The 27,813-nt window shown below is 34.6% G+C and overlaps 2 protein-coding genes across 2 annotated transcripts in view; both read left to right on the forward strand.

The window, feature by feature from the left end:
• LOC136039900 (putative inorganic phosphate cotransporter) overlaps positions 1-12,750 on the forward strand; it is a 148,300-nt gene extending 135,550 nt beyond the window's left edge. Inside the window, exon 11 of the mRNA XM_065723885.1 lies at positions 10,847-12,750. The gene's annotated coding sequence lies outside the window, so the exon portion shown is untranslated. The remainder of the gene's footprint in view (positions 1-10,846) is intronic.
• Positions 1-27,813, forward strand: part of LOC136040022 (voltage-dependent T-type calcium channel subunit alpha-1H-like) — a 351,811-nt gene that overhangs the window by 26,648 nt on the left and 297,350 nt on the right. The gene's annotated exons all lie outside the window — the stretch shown is intronic.

Consider the following 27,813-nt stretch of genomic DNA (forward strand, 5'->3'; position numbering starts at 1 on the left):
GTCGAACCCACCAAAATTTAGGAACAAGATTACATCAACACAAATAAATTATTTAAAAAGTATTAAAATCTAGAAATAGCTCCATATCTTTCGATTTAGCTTTAAGCAATCATATTTTGGAAATCCAAACCATTATGTTCTATTTGACGAAACAATTCTAATTAGCAATGACCTAGAAATCAAACAAACTGTACGCGAGGCAATCGAAATCAAACGAAACTTACATAATAATACATCCCTAATTAGTGACTTGGGTGAATACACACTCAACCGTATGTACACAAAATTAATTATAGAAAATAATCTAATTGAAAATAAAACAAAAATAGGAACCAACAAAAACAAGCCCAATCCCAAAAAAAAACTACAAGACTGGCTGCTGAGAAGGCAAACATCGCAATAAGAAATTATTCTAATTTTTAATAAATACAGTTAGTGAAATGAATGAACCTTTTCAGCTTGTAAAATGTTAGCTTTTATTACACAGTCTTGGCTGAACTTTTCGTTAAGAAGCAATGATGCCTAGGATATTTCAAAAAATGGATTTTTAACCAAGAACTTTTAGTGTGAGTGTGTTATTGTTTATTATTTTCTTTGCTGAAGACGGCCCTTAGATATAGGGCCGAAATATTCAAATAGGAATGTCTTGGGAAAAAAGTCCTCATTATTCTCTCTTCTGTATTTGTATTATGGAAAGGCATTGTGGCCATCGTCATTATTTACATTTAAGTATGTGTATAAATAAGGCAATGGATAATAGTTCCAATTAAGTCTCAGGCCGAACCTCAAGACTTTTGTACTAGAAAGTGTGTGAATGTAGTAATCCTTTAGGTTACACTTTAATTCTACAATTAGAGGGGAGTTATACCCCCGAAGTCTACCCATGTTACAAGTTTTGTTCAAAAAATTGCTGCTAATGAAGGGAGATAAGAGATTGATCTCTAACCCCCCTCCCAAACCCCATATATTTATCTTAAGACTTAAAGAGAATTAGCAACTTAGGCTTAAAAACAAGCTTTTTGAGGCTTCAAGTACACTCCCCCGCCCGACCTATCAAATATAATAATTAGACCTATCAAATATCGACCTAAAATATATAACTTTATCAAACCTCAAACGAATGATCTTGTTCAAATGAAGCTCTAAAATAAATACTGTGCATTAACTGTTTATTTGATCTGGACTCTATGCATCTTTAGGAACGAACAAAGTACCATGCGGCATTAATACATTTGAAACTGGGGAGCTCAATATACACTTTTCGATAATTTTAAATCGATTGGCTTTCTCTCCATAGCTTTTTATTCCTCTTCTCACCAAAATTGTTGATTCCTGCTATAAAATGGTAGAAAACGCCACTTTCCTAAAGGTATACCATAAATTTCAGTTTCTGATTCAATGAGGTTGAAAGTGATTTTCTAGAATTATTAGCTCGATATTATCACGACTCAAAGGAAAAAAAAAATATAAACCCACCACCCTGATTATCCCTCTTGATTTTTTCCCTTCTTTTAATTTCACATTTTTCAAAATATGCACTTGAAATTTCTGCAACGAAGTTCTCTGATAAGCTGCATTTGATGAACTCCCTATTCGAAGGCATTTTCCTCCTTTTTCTACAATAAAACCAATCTCCTCAGACTCATAACTCTTTTTTGAGTAACTTTATACTAGATGAATTTTATATTTGGGGATCCCCGTAAAAAGTCTGTTCTTTTGTTGCGTATATCTTGTCGAAACTCCTTTATTTGAGTTACAATTACTATTAGCACGAGTCACTCCTTATTATTAAATAAAAAACAAGTTTTTTCAACTGAAAGTAAGGAGCGACATTAAAACTTAAAACGAACAGAAATTACTTCGTATATGAAAGGGGCTGCTTCCTCATCAGTCACTATAGAAACTTTCTGTTACAAATAGTTCAAACTTCTCTGGCAAGCGTTGAATAAATATCACGTTAAACATTACTAAATAACGTTAATAGTAATTTCAATTTATGTTTACTCTAGGCTCAAGTAAATCGTGTATTACCAGTCTTACTGAACGCAGTATTACAACAAATATATTATACTTATTAAAAATACATTAATTAAAAAAAAAACTTTTTTTTAAATTAATGCTTCATTTTTTTATAATGCTTATTAATTTATTGCATAAAATTCCGTAAAAAAACAAATTATGTTTTGTGTTATTTTGCCTTCTTCTCTGACCTACGTTTAAATAAATAAATAACTCCTTTTTTTGGGTGATCTTATTTTTGGGTTGTAATGTCAACCCTGCCACTATCTTTGTTTTACAAATAGTCTGTGCTTCTTCTTTTTATTAAATAAAAAAAACAAGCTTTTTTAGCTGAAAGTAAGGAGCGACATTAAAACTTAAAACGAACAGAAATTACTTCGTATATGAAAGGGGCTGCTTCCTCATCAGCGCCTCGCTCTTTACGCTAAAGTTTGACTCTTTCTCTCAACTCTTCTTTTTAAAATAGTAAAAAACTTTAGCTTAAAGAGCGGGGCGTTGATGAGGAAGCAGCCCCTTTCATATACGAAGTAGTCTCTGTTCGTTTTAAGTTTTAATGTTGCTCTTTACTCTCAGTTGAAAAACTTGTTTTTTTTATTTAATTTCTGAACGTTTTTGAATCAATGCATGTTTTGATTTTGGCTCTCCGCAGAGGAATAATTAAAACGAAATTTGCATTTTTTTTTTTTTGGCTAAATGGCTGTCTCATAATTTTGATCGAATGATTTTGAGAAAAAAAGAGCGGGGGAGGAAGCCTAGTTGCCCTCCAATTTTTTGGTTAATTAGAAAGGCAACTAGAACTTTTAATTTTTTACGAATCTTTTTATGAGTAAAAGATATACGTAACTTATAAATTAGCTTACGTAAAGAAATTTTTATTCTCAAGTTTTTATTACATATATGAGAGTGTTCGCCCCCTCATCAGTACCTCTCTCTCTTTACACTAAATCTTAAATTTTGTCCCAATTCATTAAGAATAACCCCTGAATCACAAAAGCCGTAGAATAAATATTTGACATTACTAAAATCCCTTTAGCGTAAATAGCGAGGTATTAGTAGGAGGCGAGCCCCTCATATGGGTAATAAATTCTGTTCGTTTTAAGTTTTAATGCTGCTCCTTACTTCCAACTGAAAAACTTTTTCATATTTATTTTTTCCTTGTTTTTTCAAATAATGCTAGTAAATTCTGCGCTCCCTTCATGGAAATTTTCTTGCCCCATGACAAATTCCTCGATGGAAAGTTCCCCCAGCATATCCCCCTCTTCTCAACCCCTCCCCCAACCAAAAGATCCTCCTGAAAACGCCTGTACACTTCCCAATAACCATTTATATATGTAAGCACTGGTCAAAGTTTGTAACTTGTAGCCCCTCCCACGGGGACTGTGGGGGACTAAGTCGTTCCCAAAGACATAGTTATAAGGTTTTGCAACTACGCTGAATAAAATGGCTATCTCAGAATTTTGATCCGTTTACTTTGGGAAAATAATTAGCATGGGAGGGGGCCTAGGTGCCCTCCAATTTTTTTGGTCACTTACATAGGGCACTAGAACTTTTCATTTCCGTTAGAATGAGCCCTCTCACAACATTCTAGGACAACTGGGTCGATACGATCACCCCGGGAAAAAAAAACAAAAACAAATAAACACGCATCCGTGATCATCTGCCTTCTGGCAAAAAATACAAAATTCGACATTTTAGTAGATAGGAGCTTGAAACTTCTACAGTAATGTTCTCTGATATGCTGAATCTGATGGTGTAATTTTCATTAAGATTCAATGACCTTTAAGGGGTGTTTCCCTATTTTCTAAAATAACGCAAATTTTCTCAGGCTCGTAACTTTTGATGGGTAAGACTAAACTTGATTAAACTTATATATTTAAAATCATCATTAAAGCGCGATTCCTTTGATGTAGCTATTGGTATCAAAATGCCATTTTTTAGAGTTTTGGTTAATATTGAGCCGGGTCGCTGCTTACTACAGTCCGTTACCACAAACTGTTTGATAGCTCGTCATAGTACTGTTTAAAAAAAAAACAACCTAAAATAGTTTTTAAATATCTTTAAACGGCTGAAGAAAAAGGAGAATACTTATAACAACTTACTGGACACTTAGCAACATTAAATCTTAAAACGAACAGAATACATTACGTATATGAAGGGGACTGCCTCCTCCTCAACACCTTGCTCTCTACGTTAAAGTTTTTTAGTACTTTAAAAAAGCTTCTAATTGTTCTAATTAGACGACCCTTGTGTTTCAGGGGTCGTTCTTAAGGAATTGGGACTAAATTTAAACTTTAGCGTAAAGAGCGAGGTCTTGAGGTGGGGGCAACTCCTTTCATATACGTAATAATTTCTGTTCGTTTTAAGTTCTAATATTGCTCCTTACTTTCAGTAGAAAATTTTAATTTTAGTCTATTTAATTTCTGATCGTTTTTCAATTATGTCAGGAAATCTGGCTGCACTTCCGCAGAAAAATACCCCGTTCCACGGAATTATCCTATAGACAATGCAATCCTGGTGAAAATTTAGCCCGGACAATTACCCTTAACATCTCTACGCATAAAATTGAGACGGAAAAGAGAGAGCGAGACCTAGAAACAATTTTGTATAGGAATTATGGCAAATCCCCCACCGTCAAATTTCCCCTGAAAAGTTCACCACCTGGAAAATTCCCTCCCCGTGGAAAATTTCCTCTTGGAAAAACACCACAGGAGAAAATTCGTCTCCCCCACCCGAAAATGTATGCATACTTCCCAATTACAATACTATGCGTAAACAATTGGCGAATTTTACAACTTAAGGACTTTTTGACGTAGATGTTTTACTGCTGATGATGAACACCGTTTATGTATTCGAAATATCCAGTTAAAATTTGTATATCTGTTCACTGTCGATTAAAAGGTTTCACCCCTGTTTTGAACTGTTATACTTTTGTTAAGGACTACTCCCTTGGTGCTTTGGGGGGAGGGGGGTCATGTTATATCCAAAGGCACAGTTATTTGGATTTTCAGCTATGATGAACAAAACGGCTATCTCAAAATTTTTATATGACTATTTTGGGAAAAAATAGATGGGGGAGGGATCTAGTTACCCTCGAATATTTTTGGTCACTTAAAAATAGTACTAGAGCTTTTAATTTCTTTTGGAATGAGCCCACTAACACGCATCCGTGATCTTTCTTCTGACAAAAAAAAAATGAAAATTTCACATTTTTGCAGGTAGGAGGCTGAAACCTCTACAAGAAGGTTTTCTCGTACGATGAATCTGATGGTGTGATTTTCATTAAGATTCTTAAACTTTTAAGGGGTTTTCCTCCCCTTTTTCGAAAATAAGGCAATTTTTCTCAGGCTTGCAGAATATATTTGAAATCAGCATAATAAGTCGATTCTTTTGATTTATCTATTGGTATCAAAATTCCGTTTTTGAGTTTCGGTTGCTATTGAACCGCGTCGCTCCGTAGTTAGGGTTTGTTACCACGAACTGTTTGAGACCAAGTATTGGAAAAAATATCTTTGTAATGTCTATTCTGCTAGAAGGGAAAGAACCCGAAAATTTGGAAGCTGGACAAACGTGTTCTCACCAAGCTGTAAGGAAATTTGTGAAGAGGGAGTACACCTTTTCGATTCTTTTTCATCCACATCTATAGTCTTTACAGATGCTATAATGCTCAGCAGGCAGTTACACAAGAATATTTCAGGGGTGGGGGAACACCACTCCCATAAAGACTATTGCAATTTCTATATAAATTGTATGAAAGGGTAGGATAAAAAATATCGAGCATTTATGGAAGAGGAAGGGTTTTGGCTCAAAAGCCCCTCCTATGACGGTTTGTTTACTTAGGGTACCAAAAGAAATATTTGCGGAATTGGTTAAAAAGTTCTTTAATTATGATCATCTACAAAGTATAATTTGCAGCCAGAATAAAAACGAACCGAAAATACAAAACGCCGATAATAATCAAACCGTCAAATTTTTAGATAAACACATAGAAGGACGAGCGAATACAGAAAATTTAGCCTAAAAGGAGTAGGCACAAATAGGATCCTACTACTGCTAATTTCGGTCGTCATCTAGCCATAAGCTGTTCAGCCTAGTGTCTGACCATGATGCTATGTGTTTTGTAAAACATGTTGCCGAGATTAGGGGGTCTGAAACCACTAAAATATGCTTCCAAGGTTTCTTGCACATAATCCAAGTATCGACCATGAAGCAAGAAAAAAATCATTTGACGAACAATACAAAGTTAAAGAAAGAAGTTCTCTTACTAAAACCAGTTCTGAGCTTGAGAATGTAACTTGCTGCTGCGTGCTGGCGAGCTGTGTGACTTTCCCCTCTCTCTTGACGGACGATTTGTGACTGCCTGAGCTTGTCTGATGCTGACAGATAGGCAAAAACAATATTGGACACCTCGACACTGCTAAGGAAGGGTCTTGTATAAAGGGGAAAAATAGACAGGAAACGCGAATCTAAAAAGCGCCCAGCTGGGAGGGGGCACAATTAGTCGAGCAGCTAGCAGTACTTTACTTTTTCGGGAGAGGGGGGGGGGGGTAGAGGCAATGAATCTTCGTGGCTTGAGTATTGACTTAGTTTTGTGAGTACGCCCATAATAATAGCAAAAGCAATAATTGAACTCCAACTTGAATTTTTTGTAGCATTATGCGTAGCTGTGTCGGCCTCAGTTGTTCTGAAGTGATTTGTTAGCAGTAGTAGTGGTAGCAGTAATATGCATTTGACACGAAATTCGAGTATGTAAACTAAAGCTCCAATCAGGACTTGACTTCTTTTAACACCGAGTCGGGAAACCGATCGTTTTTACACCAAGTCATTCCTTGGCAATCCTGCGGTATTTCATATTTTGGACAGAGCTCGTTTTAGCAGAGTTCTGAGACTTTTTTGGACTAAGTCAGTTCTACAGCTTGGATTCCGTAGTTTCGGAACTAAGACAGGAATTGTCTTGTTTTTCACCAAGTTTCAACGAGCCACTTGCCCTATAATTATGCCCAATGATTACGCAAATCAAATTATGTAATTTTGTCACCGAAGTTCCGCAGCGGGAACTTATTTTTCACGGAGTTAGGATTTTGTTTGTGTTTGTACCGAGCCAAGACTTGGCTTGTTTATTTCCCGTTGAGTAAGTTCGTTGCTTGACTTGGCTGTTTTGGGTACCCAGTCAGCACTTTTTTTGTTCACTATTATTCACAAAGTTTCTACCGTCAAATTATTCAGGTTAACAATATTTGTATGATTATGGTTAAATCAGGTGCAGCATACTTACTTTAATGCTTAAAGGTTAGTGTTGAAGGGACGGATAAATTTCTTGAGGGGTCACAAGTCTAATTCACATTTCTAGTGATTCAGATTTAATTTCCTTCCGTGATTCAAGTTTTAAACTGGTGCAACACATCTAGCTCTCTAAGAAAAGGTTACTGATTGTGTTTTTTTTGGAAAGGGCTACGGGACCTATTTATACTTCAAAAACTATTGATTTGAATTCCCTGTCGTTTACGACAATTGCCCCTGGTGATGTCTAAGCCATGTCTCCTCTGAGACATGGTCTTGGGGCCTTTCAACCTTCTTTAAGAGTTCGCTTCACATCAAATCTCAAAATCGTAATCTGAAACCATGATGGGGGTGCCTGTAGGAAAAACCGAGTATATGAGAAAGGGTGGTTGCCATTAGAAAGATATTGGTATTGAAAAAGGATACTATAGATCAGATTTTATTATCAGATGATCCCCTTCCCTAATATTCTCTGACCATTCGCTCCATATGATAACCCCTGAAATAAAAATTACAATAATACATGGAGAAAAGGTCGTATCCAGGGGGATTCTACCAAGCTTGTCCCTGCCCCCACAAATAATTTTGACTCGTAAAAAGATAACAAAAATGCCTACAATTTTTTAAAGTATTTTTCAAAGTTTTTTTTTTGTACTACTCTGGATAAAAAGTATTTTTCACAACCTTTCAAGAATGGAGAAGCTTACTAATCTGCATTTGCAATCAACATTAGAGTTTTTGGTTCATGTTTCAAAAGACAAATTGCTGAATAAACACTTGCAACTACCCGTTAAATATGTTTGTCGCGCTCTCAAATGCTTTCAGCATAACAATATTAAACTTTAGTATAATGAATCGAGGATAACGAGGGGATAATCCCCCTTCATATATGCAATAGTTTCTGTTCGTTTTAATGTCGTCCTAAATTCAGTTTTAATCTCACTCTTTACTTTCCTTTGAAAAACTCTTTTTTAATCATATATATATATATATATATATATATATATATATATATATATATATATATATATATATATATATATATATATATATATATATATATATATATATATAAAATTAAATATTAGAGCCTCAGTTGGCTCTAAGTCCTTTAAAAGTGAAAAGTGAAAGTTTCCCCTCTCTTTTGACGGACGATTTTTGGCTGCTCGAACTTGTTCGGGCAGCCAAAAATTCTTTTTTTGTACTACTCCGCCCCCGTAAAAAATCCTAGATACGCTCTTGCATGGGATGCACGTCGTTCTTTACTAATTCGACATTATTGAATCTAATGTAATACTGAGTTTTGTCAGATCACCCTATAAAAAACTTATGTGAAGTTGAAAACAGACGTTGACCAAACAGTTAGCAAATTTATTCGCTCTATTATGTTTCAAAAATTGTGTTTTCCAAGTACGCGTACAGTTTTCTTGGACACACTGCATCTAAATTTTAATTGTTTATTTATGTTTTATTGTTTTGATAGCATTAAAAGCTACGATCAAAAAGGAGAATAGATGTAGGTAAGGTTTTGGGAACGCAAATAAATAAATGAGTAAGAATGCTCTCTTTTTTCGGACTTTTTTGTAGCTATTTCCCAAGCATACTAGAGCCTTAACGAATTCATTTGTTTATGAAACTTCTGGCATGTCTTTGTGTTAGAAATATGTTCGTCAAAACTATGCCTTCACTGATTTATGGTAGTTTACAACAAAAGCTTTCTATCATAATTGTTCAAAAAGCTGTTAAAAAGTGAGACACGTCTATACGATGTTATCTTTCTACTGCATTTTCAACGTGGAAAAATTCCAAACAAAACAGTGTCTGGTTGTAATTTATCATAGGCTTCTTTTCATAAATGATTTAATATATCTTTAAGTATCCTAGCTTATCTAACTCGTGATTCCTTAACGGTTTCCTTTGTACATGAGCGCTTTACCAGGTGGGAACGAAATCCCTGAAAAAGTTAATGTCTATTCTAAGAAGTAGTTTGAAATACCTTGAATGTTTTTTTTTCATGATATATGTTTAGGAAAGAAGACCATTAAAAAACTTAGGTTAATAATTTTATTCTTTTTCTAAGGGACATCACCATCTAAAATAGCTTTGATTAGCACAGTTCTATTTTTAATCAAACTTATAAGTTGGAACAATTAGGAATAATATCATCTAATACAATAGCTGCGTCTTGGCTCGGCTGTTATAAATTTTTTTGCTCAGGTTTAGTTTCCTGTTTAATCAAAATTTTAGCATACAACGATGGTACAAATAGATTTTATGGGGCCGAGAAGGTAAAAACCATGCACAAGATTAAGCTCCGAATTCTATTCCGAATCTTCCATTATCCATGCTCTCACATCTATATGCAGGGATTCTAAACTTCTACTTCTCAGAAAAATTTAGAATTTCAATTTAAAAGATCTAAAACCGAACTGGCCAGCCAGGGCAAAACAAATGAATAAATCTGGAAGCGACGAACGGGCCTATGGCCAGTATGATGGAAAAGAAAAGAAACAATTAAACGAATGTTTCGACCACATACAACAAGGCATCTTCAGCATAAAAAAAAAAAAAAAAAAAAAAAAAAAAAAAAAAAAAAAAAAAAAACAAGAGAGAAAAATAAAAACGAAAAAACTAGTATCCAAAACTAAAAGAATTTGTATAGAAATAAACATAAAAAACAAACTGAGCAATAATTGCATGTTCATTTATGTATGTATTTTTTCTTAGAAACGGCACCATATTTTTTGGGGAGATTTTTTTGGGGTTTAGAGGGTGGGTGGTGGGGGCAGTTAGAAGCGACAATGCTGTCAGAATATTAGAACAGAATGTCAGAACAGGTAGAATGCGACACAAGCGGCAATGAAGATCCACATATCATATCATCCATACAACCTATGTGGTTGTATGGATGAGTAAGGTTAAGGCCTTGTTCAAGTGCTGGTCTATATTAGCCACTAATTTAGAAAAACAGTTTTCCCTTTCTCCTTCTATCTCCTTTTTTTTTTTTTTTTTTTTTTTTTTTGTGCGTGTGTGTGTGTTTGTGCTGTTACATTGATGATTTCTCTTTTCATATATATATATATATATATATATATATATATATATATATATATATATATATATATATATATATATATATATATATATATATATATATATATATATATAATATATATATATATATATATATATTATTTCTTTCAACGAGCAATTATTGCATATATTTGCATTTTTCCTCAAAAACGCCTCCACGTTTTTTTTTTTTTTTTTTTTTTTTTTTTTTTTATAGAAAATTGGCATCTTGGGATTTTGTGGCCTAAAAAACGATACATATTGGCCACGAATTTAAGAAAATTTGTTAAGAGCAATAATTTTGAAAAAAAATCCTCTGAGTGATGTCATATTTATGAGCACATTCCAAGAGCAAACATGCGTCATATTTGCCTCAATAGTTTTTTTTATGGTTTTTAGTGTCTATGATGCGGACAAAATTACACAAAAATCATAACAAAATATAAAATTCCAAGTGTAATGAGTATTTTTCCAACAGGTATTTTCAGCAGTTTCGTAATATCTAGAGGACAAACAAGCAACCTAGACCGTAAAGAACAAAGAAATATACGGTTAGAAGAAATATGCGGCAGCGAGAAGTACAACTGACAGCAAGAATCATAACTTGTCAAAAACATTTTGGAATATTGACGTTCAGTGATTTTCTGGAAAGCTAAAAAGCATCTACATGGATCACGAGCTTGAGAAAATTCGTTTTGGAAAGAAATATACAGTTGGAATGCTTACGCAAGTGACAATTTACAACAAACGAAAAACAAAAGTGAAGAACAGAGAAATATCTGGTTCAAAGACAAACGGCAGCAAGAACTAAAGCGAGTCAAAACAGAAGTGAAAAACAAAGAAATGTGCGGTTACAAGACATGCGATAGCGAGGAGTAGAACCAATTAAAAATAAATGTTAAAAACAAAGAAATATGTGGCTAAAAGATATGCCACAGCGAGAACAAAGAAATATGTGGTTAGAAAATAAGCAACAGCAAGAATTACAAGTGAGAAAGCAAGTACTAGAAAATCTCAAAAATGAATTGAAGAAGAAAGAAATGTCGCGTTAGAAGACAAGACAGAAATATGTGGTTAGAAAATAAGCAACAGCAATAATTACAAGCGAGAAAGCGAGTATCAGACTGCCGGGCCCCGCCACTCCGCAGGCGGCAAGTTTCTGTATATAGGTTCTCATTTTCGCTTGTCTTCTAACCGCAGACAATTTGCTATCTTTTCATATTGTGATCTTTTTAAAGATATTTGATTATTAAAACAAGACCAATTTTTAACAACGATATCTACTAAGCTTCAAACTTTTGGTTTTCAATTTATAAGGTTTTAATCCCTTATTAAAATATATACTAATATTTTAGAAATTACGAGCCACCGGGCCCGGTACTTGGCACGCGGCAGACCTCTATATATGGATACTCATTCTCGCTTATCTTCTGACCTCACAAAATTTGCGTAGTCAAGACAGACCTTAAAAAGAATTTGTAAAAAATCTTCTGTTGAGATTTGCACTTTTAGCTCTGTAAAAAGAAGAAACTTCCAGCAAGAAAATACCGTTATAAGTAAAACCACCCCCATCCACTTCTGAAGTCAGGTTGAGACTAATAGAAAGGCTCAATAACAGTCCATATTTGAAATTAACGGGCTTGAAACAGCAATAAAGTACCGTTAAAACCAAAAATAAGCCAACAGCATAAATGGGTGCTTCTATCCGGTTTTGACTTCCTTTAGGTTGGAAAAGGGGTTATTAATTAATGGTGTTTATCACTTCTTATGTAATTTTCGGTCTCACCAGACTTGAATAAATAGGAAACGACTTTTCAATCTAACCAATACCACATAAATTAAAATTGTGATTTTTCATCCCCCACTGACCTCGCTTAGGATAAAGATAGGGTACTAAGTAATGGATTTTTTGAATTCCGATGTCGTTTTCGGTCTATTCGGACTTGAATTAATAGGAAATGACGTTTCAATCCTGCAAATATTGCAGAAAATAAAAAAGATGTTCCCTTCTTTTCCCTCTCCTTTTCCTAAAAAAAGGTGTTTTTGGAAGCTCAATTTTGGCACTTTCGAATTAGTCATTTAGCGAATAATTCCGATCATTTTGGTGGCAGTAATATTTCTGTTTCTCAAATGCTGCTCAAAACTGTATTTTTGTTGGACTATTAATGCATTTTACTTTTTGTCGTCACCATGAAATTCTGTTTCTTTTGATATATATTACTATAAATAACCCCTTTTCTAGTTTTCTTTTCATATCTTTACTCTGTTTGGGCTTGAGTAAATTGCAGATTTTTCGCCCCAATACTGTACTATTTTAGCTTTTTTGGGCGTTGCATCTCTTTGACCTCTTAGTTGCAATTTCCAACTAATTAAAAACAACAAAATACAAGATTTGAAAACAAATTAGTAAGTTAAGAGAAATTCTTTGAAAAACATCTTGGATTCCTTATTTTGTTTAAAGGGTATTGCTGAGGCCACAGCAAGCATCCAAAATCGTTAAAATGTAGCGGGTGGATGAGGTCTTTTTCTCCTATAATTGACAGTTTAGACCGTCCTGTGGCAATAGCTGAAAAAAAACGACTTGAAAACAGATGCTACTAGAAACGAGGACTCCAAAGATCAGACCGACCACTTCAAATATTATTGGCTTTCATCTAGTTTACTGATCAAAAAATTACAAATTCTTCATCTGCCAATGCTTAATTCGCATCTCGAAATGTTTAGATTCCAAAAATACAGACAGGTGTACGTTTTCGTAAACCTCGCAAGAGGCAAAGACACTGGATACAAAGAAAAAATAAACATGAAAATAAGCTAGGCAGTACTTTTCTCCAACTGTTGATACCAGTACGAGTGTTTGCAGCTGTACTTTTCCCTTTCAATCAAAGAATAAAACGTTTATTTTATTTAATTCGTTTGTATTTTTGTCGGAAGATTGTCTTCAGTGTCTTTCAGTCACACTTAGGATTTAGTAATGGAATGTTTTGTTAAAGTTCTTAATATTTAGAACTGGGGTTGATTGCTATACTAGAATAATCAAGAAATATTTACGAAATACAGTTTTTTTTATACTTGTATAATCAGAGAAAAAAGTCTCTCTAAGGAATCCCTCTTCCCTGACGTAAGCGTAGAATTTATTTTAAAATTTATATTTTGGAGTCTCAAATGGGATACAAACTCTCTATAGCTATACCTCCTTTTAACTAGTTCCCCCTACTCCGATAGGAAATTGGAGTGATTATTTTCAGAGGTGTATGCCAATTTCTTAAGTTTTGCACAGAATTAGTAAGAATTAACTCAGAATTACTTATGAGGCAGATAATATCTGATAAGGGGTTTAAAATGTGCTTTACTAAAAGAATATCAAAAGTAAATATTGGTGAATTTTTTATGACCTTACAAGAGTAGAGCTTACGCTTTTAAAAATACTTCCTGAAAATCTTTTTGTGCGAAGCAAACACACCGCACTAAAAAATAAACAACAGAAAAACACGTGATAAAATGCTAAACTAAAATCAAATTAAAATCGATTGAGATTTGAGTGTAGTGGCACCGCGTTTTTATATAAGTTAGTTGCTAATTTTCATAACAGTATTTGTTAATTTTTATATAATATTATTTGTAATTTTTCTCTGTTCAAGGCTTTGACTAAGTCTTTTGTTTAACTTTTAAATTTTTTTATTTAATCTTTGCGCATAACTTGTTTATACCAACAACATAAAAAGAAGGCTCACTAAGGCGTGAACGAAAACTGCCATGCCGAGGGTGCTTAACTACGGTTAATCTTTACAAGTCTTTTTGGTGCCGTAAACAAACGACTATCTCAGAATTTTTGGACGTAGGTAGACAGAAATTTTGACAATTTATGCCGCCGTTGTTACTCAGTTGAACTAGTAGGTGAAAACTTATTGACGCACAAATTTTTATGCTTCTTTAAAAAGGTCCAACAAACTTTAAGGTTTTGCTTCAAATGATCTAGCTTTTTCTGTTTTCTATTGTCACCACCTAGATCCTTTAGCAACTAAGGAAATCATCTGCATTATAGCGTTGTTTTTTTTGCATCTAAACGGCCAGGAGATTGAAATTTCGTGCAATGTATTTTCAATTTCCCATTATTTTTTTTTTTTTACAGTTCTGATTTTCGGACAAAATCCCTACCCTTCCTCCTTTCGTGCATTTAAGAATATAAAAAATTGATCCTTTGCTTTATGCACAAAGCCCATTCAAAATACAGTGAGGCTGCCATCTCCTCAAAACTCTTTTTAACATTTAATCCAAATCTGTTCCTTCAAATCAAGAACGCTAAAGGGGTTTATTGCATCATTCTCTCGCTCTCCATATTGATTTAAAGGACTAATTATAAGGAGCTAAGAAAAACTTGAACCTTAAAATGCTGTTTTGGAGGCCCCCAAAACCAATCAGTCTCGTAAAATTTGTACTATTCAATGCCGTAAATAAATAATGTAAGTATGATGATTGTAAAATCATTCAGCTAAGACTTCAAAATATTTTATTAAATAGGGGAAAACGCACCACTTTGCGTTGTGTGTCTTCAGGAATTAGGGTTTTCTACTCTTTTATAGGGGTTTTCGATTATCTATGTCAAAATCGTCTCTTGGTAAGGGTTTGGTTCTATTGGAACTACATTTTGGTTTTCGTGGAACAAATAGGCAGAAAGTGGCAACTAATTGTGGTACAATATATTTTTATCATAGACATGACATTGCGCTGCTTAAGTAAAGAGTGATGTTGACAAATTTTATTCTTTTTTTTGGTTTTTTGTTGTTTTTTTTCTTACACCAGGACACTTCGTATCTAAGGAGTTAAGATAAGATTGATTCATCATGTAATGCAAATACAGTATACACATTACATTTTAATATTCCACTATAGGCTCATTGGTCTGTAAAGAAGAAGGAAGACAAACGAGTCACTTACTCTGAGTTTGACTCTTTCTCTTAACTCTACTTTTTAAAACAGTAAAAAATTTTAGCGTAAAGAGCGGGGCGTTGAGGAGGAAAAGCCCCTTTCATATACGGAGTAATTTCTGTTCGTTTTAAGTTTTAATGTCGCTCCTTACTTTCATTTAAAAAACTTATTTTTTGTTTAATTTCTGGACGTTTTTGAATTAATGCATGTTTTGATCTTGGCTCTCCGCACATAAATAATTAAAACGAAACTTGCATATTAATTTTTTTTTGGCTAAATGACTTTCTCATAGTTTTAATCGGAAGATTTTGAGAAAAAAGGAGCGAGGGGGGAGGCCTAGTTGCCCTCCAATTTTTTGATTACTTGAAAAGGCAACTATAACTTTTAATTTTTTACGAACTTTTCATAAGTAAAAAATATATGTAACTTACGAATTAACTTACGTAGCGAACTTCTATATTCGTATGTTTTTATTCCGTATATTAGGGGGCTTACCCCTCGTCGATACCTCTTTCTTTACACTAAAGCTTAAATTTTGTCCCAATTCCTTAAGAATGACCCTTGAATCACAAAGGCCGTAAAATAAATAGTTGAAATTACTAAAAATACTTTAATGTAAAGAGTGAGGTAATAGGAGGAGGTAAACCCCCCATATGAGCAATAATTTCTGTTCGTTTTAAGTTTTAATGCTGCTCCTCACTTTTAGTAGAAAAACTTTTCATATTTTTTTTTATTTTTTTTTTAAAATAATGCTAGAAAATCCTGCGCCCCCTTCTTTGAAAGTCTCTTCCCCCATGAAAAGCTCCTCCATTTAAAGGTCATCCCATGTAGCCCCCTCAAATCTCCCCCCCCCCAAACCAAAAAAAAAATGGAAAACGTCTGTACACTTCTCAGTAACCATTACTATACGTAAACACAGGTCAAAGTTTGTAACTTGCAGCCCCTCCCACGGAGACTACGGGGGAGTAAGTCGTCCCCAAAGACATAGTTATTAGGTTTCTCGACTATGATAAATAAAATGGCCATCTCAGAATTTTGATCCGGTGACTTTGGGGAAAAAATGAGCGTGGGAGGGGGCCTAGGTGCCCTCCAATTTTTTGGTCACTTAAAAAAGAACCAGAGCTTTTAATTTCCGTTAGAATGAGCCCTTTTGCGACATTCTAGGACCACTGAGTCGATACGATCACCCCTGAGAAAAAAAAAAAAAAAAAAATAAACACGCATCCGTGATTTGTCTTTTGGCTAAAAATGTGAAATTCAACATTTTTGTAGATAGGAGCTTTAAACTTCTACAATAAGGTTCTCTGATAAGCTGAATCTGATTTTGTGATTTTCGTTAAGATCGGAAGACTTTTAGGGGCATTTCCCCTATTTTCTAAATGCAGCAAATTTTCTCAGCCTCGTAACTTTTGATGGGTAAGACTAATCTTGATGAAACTTATATATTTAAAATCAGCATTAAAATGCGATTCTTTTGATGCAACTATTGGTATCAAAATTTCATTTTTTTAGAGTTTCGGTTACTGTTGAGCCGGGTCGCTCCTTACTTCAGTTCGTTACCACGAACTGTTTGATGTTGAACTAAATCAAAACGCATTATATGTATATGGATGGTCAAAAGGGCGTAGCTCAGGAATGACTGAGTAAATTAATTTTGAACTTTTGGAAAATGATAAGGGGGATTATCAAAAAGGAAGTATTTTCATGCTACCACTCCTACTACTGCTATCACTACTACTACCATACTACTGTTTGCATCCTAATGTTACTACTTCTACTCATACTACTACCGCTGCTATTATCAGTACTAATTTTGCTACTGCTGCCGCCACTAGAGCTAAGGCTACTAGTATTAATTTCACTGCTATTACTACTACTGCTGCTATTAAAACTAAGGATATTAAGGCGGAAATTTTTTTGATATATTGATGATGTATAGAAATAAATCAAAACACACTATGCTCACACAGGTTGTCAAGAGGATGCATTGGAAATGCTTCAGAAACGGCTGATCGTATTAAGTCGAAACTTTTTTGCGTGTTTTGTGTTGTTTTGTTTGCGTGTGTTGAAGAGGATGTTGAAGAAACCAAAGGTATTATTGCATACTGCCACTAATACCAATACAACTATTGCTACTACACAGGCTAAGAGTATTAAAGTGAAGCATTTAAGGAATAGATAGTTGGATGTGGAATTAAATCATAACAAACTATGAGCATGTGGAGAACCAATGTCTCAGAACCAATGTCTCAAGACTGGCTGACATTATTAAGTTCGACCTTTAAGTATAAGTCGTGCCGGATCTTGAAACAAGATATAGGTTAAATGTTTTCGCTTTTTTCTTACTTTAATAAATAAATATTATTAGAAGTGTAAGCTGTTCATTGTAATTTATGTCTGTTTTAAGTTTCATTTATTTATTAATGATGGTTTGTCGTCGTTTTATGCTTGGAAGATTATATAAATTTATTTTTGCTAATTTTTGGTCTAATTAGCATTTTACTTTTCATCGGAAAACTTATTTGGTAGAAAAAGTTTTACAAATTAATTACTTGGAAATAGCACTAGGATATAATCTTTCCTACTGACCAAGCCCTCATCCAGCATTGCACAGTCAAAGATTTGATTTGATCATGTCCAGGAAAACAATAATAAAAAGAAATGAACATCAAGAAGAAAGAAATGAATTCTCAAGAAACATACAAAATTCCAAATTTCATATGTGAAGAGCTGAAATCCTTGCATGTAAGCTCTCATACACGTTGAAATTAAAGATGCATGTTCTCCCTGATACTTCTATTGCAAAGTTTGGGGATGTTGTATCACCTTATTTAAAATCACGTGAAATTTCCAGAATGAATTTTTTTTTTATAGGCACCTTCAACCTTCTCGGTACCTATACTTTTGACTTCGTACCTGAAAATCATAGGCACCTGTAACTTCTAAGTGGTACCTTTAAACCTAGATTCTTTTACATACTATCAAACAGTTCAGGGCAAACAACTGTAAGTAAGGTGTGACACTGCTCAATAGTAACCGAAACTCTAGGCAACAGAATTTTGATATCAACAGATATATAAAAAAAATCGGCTTATTATGCAAATTCTAAATGTACACTATTCATTAAGTTTAGTGTATTTTTTTGCCTGAAGGAAGATCATCAATGCATGTTTATTTTATTTTCTGTTTTTTTGCCAGGGGTGATCATATCGAACCATCGGTCCTAGAAAGTCCGAAGACATCTCATTCAAATAGAAATTAAAAGTTTTAGTGTCCTTTTAAGTGACCAAAGAGATTGGAGGGCAGCTGGCCCCCCTCTAACGCCTATGGTTCCCCAGAATCGTTCGATAAAAATTTTGAGATGTTGATTTTGTTTATCATAGTTGAAAGGTCAAGTTACTGTGCCTTTGGAGATAACATGACCCCGCACAGCCCCTGGGGAAAGGTCTTTAAGTTATAAAATTTGTCCTTTGCTTAAAAGTATTGGGAAGTATCCATATATTTATTTGGGGGGATTTTTGGCTTGGGGGTTTTCCACGAAGAGTGTTCTTCATGGAAAGCAGAGTTTCCGGGGGGATGAACTTGTCAGGGGAAATTTTGCATTTGTGGAATTCTCCAGATTTCCTATAGGAAATTATTTTTATTTGTCTCACTTTCTCTTTGCCCGATCAAGGTTACGCATGGAGATATTAGGGATAACTGTCCGGGATAAATTTTCAACGGATTGAGTTTTCTAGAGTAATTCTGCAGGAGAGGATTTTTCCATGGAGGTGGAGTTGGATATCCGCTACATTATTTAGAAAACGATTTTAGAAGAAATTAAATTTGAAAAAACAAGTTTTTTCAACTTTAAGTAAGGAGCAAAATTAAAAACTTAAAACGAACAGAAATTATCACGTATATGAGTGGGATGCCCCTATATAATTCAGTGTTCTTTGTTCTGTACTTCTTAGCTAAACTTCTTATCTTTGGTATTTAAAACGTGAATACAATCATGGAACTTTTTGTTAAGTCCTCACCCACTGTCTATTTTTTTCAAGTAATTATATCCTATGTTTTGTCTTTCTACCTGCGTATTGATTTCTACTTCTCAGGTTGGAAACTTTTCCCGGAGAAATACCAAGTTCCCACACTATGAATAGTTAGAAATTAGAGCTTTCTAAAGAAAATGCAAAAGAGAGGCAGTAGCTGTTTTCTCCAAGTGGTCGCATCTTTTCCTTCATATTAGAATCATTATTTATGATTCAAAGTCTGGTGAGAGTAATCCTTTTGGTGCCTGGCCTCCTTACGTTTTGCACCAACTGCAACCCAGGTGTCAGAGTTGTGGAAAAAATTAGTCTTGTCTATCGTATTAGGCTCAAACTCTCTAAAGATGCAACAAAACTAATAGATCCAAATCTGTTTCGAATTTTAATTATAATCACATAGGTCTTCCTTACGAGCGCGGAGTATAAAAATGTATTCCTTCCCTAACATATTGCTGGTTTACCAAGAAAACTTACACTATAGCTGTTATTATCAACTGGGCGTTCTTGAATGAGTTTCTTCCTGCCATGTAGTAATTTAACTGATAGAAAAATTCACTTAGTCCCTTAACCAGATGTTGAAGTAGTTGTACACAATGAAAAATTAGCTTTGGACTATTAGCCTGGATTTCAGTCCCTATAAATTTTTACTGCCGTACCTTTCAGGTAAATGTGGTAATCAATGTAACTTTAAAATTACTTGTTGAAACTGAGTATTCTGATTGATACTGACAATGGTTTAGCCACTGTCTTTCATTGAATGAACTCTGAAAAAGGAAACACGTTTCCATGTTTGGTCCAAAACTAGATTGACATTATTATTGCCTCTAGTAGACATTTCAACTGTCTTCTCTATATCACGAAAGCTAGTTACTGACCGTATTTCAAACAGTAGGTTGTACGAAAAGCGTGGTTCAATCCCGCTTTCTGGGGCTATAATGAAAGAAAGGTTGAGATGGCTAGGCCACGTTCTACGGATGAAGGATGACAGATTACCGAAGATTGTCCTTTTTGGCCAACCGTCTGGGGCTACACGGAAAGCAGGTCGTCCTTGTCTGGGTTGGGAGGATGTCATAAATAAAGATTTCAAGGAAATGGGAACTTCCTGGGAGGGTGTAAAGAGGGAGGCTTTAAATAGATTAGGTTGGAGGAGGAGCGTGCGTAGCTGTGTTGGCCTCAGGCGGCTTGGTGCTGCAGTGAGTTATTAATAGTAGTAGTAGTAGTAGTATCGATAAATCGGTCATATCAAATATTACCATGCTATTTCACACCAGGATCAGGAATTCAACTGAAACTTCTGAATAGTTAAAGGGAGTTTTGTGTAATCACGTACCAAGGAAGGATGAAGAATTTACTTTGCATACCTTTAACTAGCAGGCTGCTTTAGAATGCCTTTAACATGTCAACAAGTCAATGAATGATTGCCAGAATGATCAATGGGGAAGTTAATATAAGTATTTTTATCACATTAAAGGTTTTGGGATGCCAAGGAAAAGAGTTCTTTGAGTTATACAAATTACTTCCAAAATTGGATAGAGCATCATCGAAATATGTCCTTGTCACGCAGCATTCTTTGCCATACAATTAGAGACATGAAAAATCATTTGGCTATATATTATATAAGCCTCTTACTCCCTAACTGTTCTGTCACCGAACAATTTTCTCCATTCTCGTGGTGAAAAATTAGCTTGAGGGGGTGTCACTTTTTGACGATGGAGCCATAATCTAGAAAGCCATAATGCCTATGAGGAGCGTAATAGCCAGGTTTCATTAATAAGTTGATTTTTTTCGTTGTTGCTTGCAATTTATGAATGTGAATGAATTGAAACACTGGCCTTGCCGTTCTCAGTACTTTCTTTAATCTTTCTAAGTGATGTTATAAACAAGTAGCCTAATGCATATCTTATATCCAATTATGTGTCCTTTTTCGTTTATTACTCTAAAACCGATGACAAACGCAGTCCCAATATTTTCTTGTTAGTCAACTAGTGCCTCGAATTGACGTAAGATGCCAATGTCTCTAACGGTCCGTTTCCGTGTTTTCATTGTCCATGAGAGTTTTAAACTGCTTTGTACGAAGAAGGATTGTCTCGTCAAGTCCTTGCAATTCCTAAATCTTATTGCTTTTAGTGCTAATGCCATGTCTGGTCAAAACAATTTATCTTGGAATGAAGGAATGATTTTTTGGTTCGCTTGATCTGTCATAAACCACCAATGGTCCCTCCAGTATATGTCATGGAAGGGTGACTAGAACTAAGGTGGACGCAATTATTGTTCGTAATTGATAATAATCAAATATTTATGTTTTTATTTTTGATAATAGTCAATTATAATCGCACGTTACCGCGGTATGGACTTCCCTGTGAGTAGGAAGGATTGGCAAAAAGTGATCAATTCTGACAAGTTAAATAGTGAAACTATGACAAGTAATTGCCTTCCACCTTCAGCTTGGTATAAACATTGATCTTCAATTTTTTCAGTGATTAACTATTCAGTGCATTCTGTATATACTCGCCTTCTTACCCCCCTCCCACCTCATTAGTACAACGCTTTCGCAAGTGCCGACATCTTTTTCTTCTGTAATTGATGCTGTGAAAAGTTTAAAATCTGATTCAATAGATGAGGATGGTATTCGTAAGATGCATATACCAATTGAATGCACCCCCCTTATAATTCACTTTCAGCTTCTTTTTCAAATGTGTCTAAGTACTTCATACGTACCTGAGAGTTTTCTGTGTGGCACTGTTTCGTCAATTTTAAAAAGGGGAAAGTCACCAACTGATTGTTCATGCTATCGACCTTTTACTGTATCTTGTAATATTAGCAAGGTTTTTGAGTATATCCTTCTACCTTTTTTGACTAAAAATATTATTTAGGGAGAGAACCAATTTGGTTTTCGGTATGGGGTGGGTTGTCAGCATGCGCATAAGACTCTGTCTTCTTTACTGGCTGATAATTCTTCCCAGGGAAATTGTATTTATATTTGTGTTTTGGATCTTTCGAGACCTTTTGATTGTGTGGTCCATAGTCAGCTCCTTTTTTCTTTGTATAATTCTGGAGTTAATCTCTCTGTTACAATGCTTCTTAGGTTTTGCCATTCAAATCGTTTTCGTCAATTAAGATCTACACCGGACACTATTATAAGGGGACGAAGAGGAGTTAGGCAGGGCGGTGTTCTATCCCCTACGCTTTTTAAGATTTGTATTTCTAGTGTGCTGGCTAAGATTTCAGGGACATACCTTTCTGGTCTTGCGGATGTTTCTTATCATGCATATGCTGACGACTTGCTTCTGATTAGCTGTTCCAAAAAGGGTCTTTTCCAAATGGTCTCTATAGTTTCTGATGCTTTCTGTGATATTAGCCTTTCACTTAATATAGATAAATGCGAGTTTCTTTCCTATAACTGTACTACTGATACTCAAGAAGTCCGTTTCTCAAAAGCAAAAGCTTAAATTAAGGTCAAAACATACACACATTTGGATTTTTTTACGCGCACGTATCTTGTATATAAGAAAATTTTGAAAACAATATGATGCAGGGCTGGGTCATAATTTCGGCAGCAAGTCCAGTGCGAAGGGGAGTATAGAAAGCTCTAAAGAGCCTAGATTTATTCTTTACAGTATAATGGAGAGACGTATCGAACCTTGAATTGAAAACTATAAAAAATTATTGCCATGTATCAGTCTACAATAAAAACAATGTGTATTTTTTTTACATCATTTCTTTTTATAAATTGGTTCTATTCCTTAAAGTATAACTAAAACAGTTCGGTTCTACGAACGGATTTAAAAATAACCTGCTTGGGAGCTCTTAATACTATCTTGTCGGTCAAAGATGGATCAAAGGATCTTGTTGGTCAAAGATGGCATCGATACCCTTAAATTCTCTTTTGTGTTAGAATAGCCCATTTTTTAAGCAACTAGGCCTCCCTAATTGAGAGACTCACATTTGAATCATGCAAAAGTATTTTCTCCATATTTTGTATAATTTCGTTGCAAAACTCAGTGAATAGTTATATAAAGAACTATTTTGGCGAGCTTTTAACGGAGAGGGTCTTTTTCTTTGAATCATATATGTCTGTTCAATGAAGTGGTTTGTAGGGTGGATGTAGGATGTGTGTCGAATGGTGTGTAGGGTGTGTTAGCTCCTTTTACATTTTTTTCTTTCATCTTACTTTTTTTTTACTTTTTACTTTCTATTTTATTACTTTTCCTTATCTTTTTTACTTTTCGTTTTTTTTCTTACTTTTTCTTTTAAATATTTCCCTCCTTTTGCTTTTCTTTCTTAATTTTACATTTCTTTTTTCGGGACTTTTAGTTTTCTTTATTTCATAATTTTTCTTTTCTTTTATCTTACTTTCACTTACTTTTCATTTTTTGCTTACTCTGCTTTTTCCTTTTCTTTTTTCTTTAGTTTTCTTTTTTTCTTAAGATTCCTTTTCTTTTTTCCTTCGGTTACCTTTTCTACTCTTCTTTTCTCCATATACGGATCAAAACAGAAAATTCTTCTTCTATAAAGGGTTTTATATCTCTTTGACTGATGTCCAAAAATCTAAAAACTTGGTTTGAAAGTAACTTTAAAGTGCAGAAGAATCGCAATTCAAAGCTGATCCAATACTGGTTGCTATTTTTTCGATTATGCTTAACATACCACGAAGCATATTGTGTTTTGTTCTCATATTAAAGTAACTACCTTACAGCCACCACTGCAACCACGATTGGACAGAAAGGAATCACTCCCTTAAACAAATTTAATTTTTTCTCCACTTTCCTTACACTCCTTTTAGTTTCATTCAGCTAAACTCTGATCTATTTTACGACTGAATGTTACACAGGAAAAACCCTCGGCCTTTTCTTAGCAGAAACTAGAAAAGGACGAACTACGTTGTCATCGCTGTTACCCAAGACACGATTTAAATTGTATAATCGTTTTGTATACGAAAATAAGTTTCTTTTCAAAAAATGGATTTTATTTTAAATTTTATGTTTTTTTAATTACAAAGCAAGTAGATGTAACAATTTCCTTTAAAATAAGCCCTTAAACAGCTCTCTAGGATGTTCCAGTCGGCCGCCAGGTTGTGAATAAAAAAAACAGACTATTGATGGTGATTCCCATGCAAAAAAGTGATTCGTTTGGAGTTTTTTTTCCGAAAACAATTCCATTGGTGAAGTGTATGGTACTGCTGCAACCACGAAAGCTGGACTTCACTGGTCAATAAAAAATACTGATCTTAGGGGAAAATTCCCTGCATCTGGCAATATTGAAGGCGTAATAGGTTTGATACAGCCTGCAACGTTTATACAAATTGATAGTGTATATGCAGCGACTCAAAATCATGTAAATTGTGCACACCATGTTTTGTTTCCTGATGACCGGCTGAGTAATTTGGTTACAATTAAGGGGGCTCTGAATTTAACTCAAAAATTTTCAAGGTTTATATTTTGTGTGTATACAAAATAATAATCAAACATATTTTTAAGAAAATGAATCTAAAACAGTTTGTATCCAATGGCAGTTATATTTCTGAAAGCTGAAATCGCTCAGCATTGAAATCTTTGATCTAAGCAGCAATATATCAGGAAAGTTTTCTGTCTAGCAAATTTTACGTTAAAGAATATTCACACCCTGAGGAGCAAATTGTATTGAGGCTACATTTTCGATTTATATTTTGGTATATTGAGTGTTCCACAAGCCGAATGAAAAAAAAAGCATTAGAATTAGCTGTAATAAGAACAATGATGGTAATAAATAATTATGTTTCGATGGAGTATTTTCTTATATTTATCTTTAGGCCGAGGTAGGCTGATAAATGTGTTACTTAGTCAAGCGTTTGCCTGGCTAAATAAGGGTTTTGGTACGAGAGGGTTTTTACATCATTTGAGTGGACATGGTCCGTGAGGCTGACGTTTCTGCCAGCTACTATTCCTTCAAACCCTTGGAGAACGTGATCAAGGATCTAATCAAACACAGTTCTTGATAGGTACCAGCGACAGCGGACAAGCTTGTTTCACAATTCTACATCAAACTGAGGAGACTCTTCTCCATAGACTCTAAATCAAGAAGCACATCCGTGATAATAAAGCTTTAGAATGTTGATAAATTCTTGCAGTAAGCTATTTTCGGGGAAACACTACACAAGATATTCTCTGCAACTGTATTGTAGTGGCAGCGAAAGCATTGAAGAACGTATCACAGAAACCTTTTAATCGACAGTGAACAGATATAATATTTTTAACTTGATATTTTGAACACATATACAGTGTTCATAATCAGCAGTAAAACCCTTTAGTGGTAATGGACACCAAGGAATACGATTCAGAATTAAACGCTTTACTGAAAGACGAAAAAACGTACAAAAAAACTTTCTTTTGACCCGACAGACTCGTACACAAAGAAGTTGTGTACGAGTTTAAGAGTTTGAAAGAAAAAGGGAAGATTACACCTCAACTTTTCTACAAATTCTTATAATTTTACTGCTGATGATGAACACTGTATATGTGCTCGAAATATCTAGTTAAACGTTTTATATCCGTTCACTATCGATTAAAAGGTTTCATCACTATTTTGAACTGTTATACTTTCGTCATGAAAAGGCAGTTGGTCTTCGAAGTTATCTAAGCAATTTTTGATGATGATAAGTGACAGGTTTCACCGTATTATCGTATGATAAAACAGATTACTTTAATGGCTTTGTCAAGGACTGGCGTGTTTTTACATTACGGCTACTTCCAGTGCAAGGGTGGTATTTCCCGTATTTATGCGTAGTAGTCTTAAAAATAAGGCCGCATCATGTCAGAGAATTGCTGATTGGTTAAAAGGGTATCTAGTAAGTTTTGAACTGAATGAGAAACTTATATTTTCTTGGAACAGAAACCAGTTTAGCCACGTTTTTTTTTATCTTCTCTTTGGTACCTAATCTAAGGTGGAGAGGGATCTTCACTTCAACGAGAATGTGATTGCTGTCTGCTCTGGATCCAAAACTGGCTGCCCTGTAGACACGGAAAGTATGCTCACGGGTATATATTCTCCCTTAGTATTATATTTTTATTATTAAAATCTGTGTCCTGCAATTTGAAACGTTGATTAAATATAAAATTGCAATTGCATGTTTTTTCGTATATGGGATTTGGGATAAAGTACTTGTTCATTGTAAGCACTTTTCAATTTAAAATAGAAATTGCTCTATTTAGGAGTCATAGAAGACGTAGTAGCGCTACTCAAGTAACGAGTAAAGTGGCTTGCACACACTGCTAATATTTTCACCCAGGCAACTTTTTGCAGAAAGAATTGTCGTAGAAACTTCACAGAGGGCTTATTCAGTTGAAAATCCAAGTTCTCGCGCCTTTTAAGAGTCAAAGACAATTTAAGGAAATGCAGTAACTTTCTGTCCCCTTTTAGCTGCTTAACTTCCTTCCTCTTCAATAGACTTACAAAACATCCAATCAAATTTTTGTAGATATGAATTTTGTTCAAAATAATCGAAATGTTCAAACCGCTAGGGGTTACATAATCCCGCAATACCTGGGACGAAGGCTGTAAATCATGCATGTCGGATATTATTTACACATGAATTTTATTCTTGGGAAAGGAGGGTACTTTTGATTCTTGGTGTTCGAAAAGTCTATGGCTGTTAAGTTGTAACCTCCAAGGAGTGTTGAGAAATTAAAAGACGTTTTGTGAATACAGGTTGTCGCAAGGACATATCTGAAATGTTTCTGGAACGTCTAACGATTTAAAATTGAGACTATCAGGGAATGTTGGGTAGTTGTTTTACTAGACCAGAAGACACAACAGTCATCCAGGTTGTCAAAAGGACAAACCTGCATACAGCACTTGTTTTCGAGTTTACTCACCTCCGCTAAAATGTATCTTCTTATACCATTGCTACAATAATGCAGTTGCCAAAAGAAAATGAAAATATGAGTGATGAGACTAGACACCTATTTACCTTAAACAGCTATTGTAAGAAACCCTTAGCTAACATCTTCTATATTTATTGACTGCTGAATCCTTTCAGCGTTAGAATTTTCCCTATTCACACTGAGACTTGGCATAGATATTTGGTCTGTTGTTCAATTCTCAACTGAGACAGATTAATCTAGGGAGGGGAATCTATTGTTTAATATCGGTCCCACTGGGTTCGTTAAGTCCTCTACAATGTTAATTGAAATTTTCTACTGAATTAATGGGTTCTGGCATAATAAACGAGCGATATACATTAACCAGCATTACTGAATCCTTTAAATGCTGCCGAAAAAGTCGGTCAGGATATTATTTTGAGACAAATTCAGAACGACAATTGTTAGGTGTCTGGTATCTTCCAGTCGAGGTGCCATTTCACTTTTGTTGTTTTGTAATTTGTTATCTACCATCATCTTACACCACAGATTTTATAATCAATTTTGAAAAGAAACATTGTCAAAAGCTTTGTCCAATAAGGTCTTCCAGAACATTATTAATCATTAAAACACCTGTGTCCTCTTTGATTAAC

The sequence above is a fragment of the Artemia franciscana genome, chromosome 20 (assembly GCF_032884065.1).
Source record: "Artemia franciscana chromosome 20, ASM3288406v1, whole genome shotgun sequence".
NCBI lineage: Eukaryota > Metazoa > Arthropoda > Branchiopoda > Anostraca > Artemiidae > Artemia > Artemia franciscana.